This window comes from Tupaia chinensis, unplaced genomic scaffold, assembly GCF_000334495.1.
Source record: "Tupaia chinensis unplaced genomic scaffold, TupChi_1.0 Scaffold000049_1, whole genome shotgun sequence".
Taxonomy (NCBI): Eukaryota; Metazoa; Chordata; class Mammalia; order Scandentia; family Tupaiidae; genus Tupaia; species Tupaia belangeri.
In genome coordinates, this window is record NW_006159507.1 from 2,136,603 (window position 1) to 2,138,297 (window position 1,695).

Genomic DNA, 1,695 nt, shown 5'->3' on the forward strand with positions numbered 1-1,695 from the left:
GTGGGTGACGTGTAGGTCTGTTTCACTTCTTTCTCTCGCGGAGCTTGGCCATGTTTGCTGGAGGCTGTGCCTGAGTTACCAGCTGTCTTCGTGATTCCTCTGTTCCTCTCTTTGGTTTCTGGAAATATTATTTGTAAACATTATTCAGTTTATAGAACAAGCGAGGGATTGGATGAGGAAGAATTCTGCCAGGGAGCAGGTGACACTGGAGTGTTTTAGGTCAGCTGGGATTGGGTGAGACTGGATCAGAGCTTGGAGATAAGTCTGAGTAAATGGAAGAGCCCACGCGCCCTGCTCACACCCGTGCTTTCTGACGTCAGATCGAAATTGTATTTCAATTTGTGCCTCTTTTTCTTTTTCCTGGAGCCAAAGCCCTCCATGCACAGTCCCTGTCAGCATTCTGCAGAATTCTAGAAAATGCCGGTTTCCCCCTCCTTTTCCATAAAACATATTTATATATTGTGATTAGAAGTACTTTCTGAGGAGTACTTCATATTTTTTTTAATTGCCTTGTTTGCCTTCAACTTCCTTAATTTTCATGGTTTACATGGATATGTGTGTGTAGGGGGACTGTGTGTGCGTGCGTGTGTGGGGGTGGGTGGGTTTGGGTTTTTTTCCGTTGCATGTATTGGTCCTGTGGACATATGATCCCCACACACTGTGGGAGTGATTGGCCAGGCCTTTTCTCGTTTGTGTTCTTGCTCTTTTGAAGAATAGAGTGATACTTAGATAATAAATTGCATTGCAAAGCTCTTATCGGCTCATATGAGAGAGCAGGCTGCTGCCCTTGAAGATGCTGGTAAGTTGTATCATGTGTTTTAAAAGAATCATGAGCATTTCATGCTTTAAAACTCCATCATGAGGGGACGTGACACGTGGAAATTCATCTGGGTTTCCTTTGTCGTATGGTGCATATAGCAATAAAGATTTTCCCACCCTCCTGCCCAGCCCTACACCAGCCTTGGCCCTTCTCAGTCTCCTTTTGTCACTGACAGCTGTGAGTTCTCTCCAGTGTGACAAAACTGAGGTCACTTGGAAGGATCTGCAAGACAGAGTCGATCTTGAGGGTGGCGTGTGTGTGGCGGCAGTGCTGTGAGGTCTTGTCTGGAGCGCTACCTTCACCTGCTCACGACCAAGTGCAAGCATGGTTTCAGAAGGAAACTGGTGATTTGAGGACAGGAGAAAGGTCACTTTTCACTGCTGGAAATAGGGTCTTAGATTCTCTTAGGATCATGTCTGCATTTGTTTTATTGGTGTGCAGTCTCTCAATGTGCACCTCGCCGTCTCTCCACCGAGTTGACCTCTGAATGGGAGATGCGGTTGTTAACTTACAGCTGCTCGTGTGGTGGCATCACCCCGAAATTCCCATGTTAAAAATCGCAGTAGGAATCCAGTGTGACCGTGTCAATATTTTAGCAGCTGAAATTCTTTAATGCTACTGATTGGTGACCCCTTAAAGCAGTTTTGTCTTTGCAAGGTTCCCCTTTCATGCTGGGATCTTTGGGGAAGAGGGGATATTTGAAAAATGCTCACTTTGACATAGTGGGGACTCTGCAGAGTGCCTCTGCCACCAACATGAAGAACTGAACAACGGCCACAGATACTGATTGTACCCACTCACCGCCGACGATGGCATTGAACGTAGTAGCTAGCTTGTCTTACTCACTACGATTGTGTGTGGGGGGTGGTTGGTGT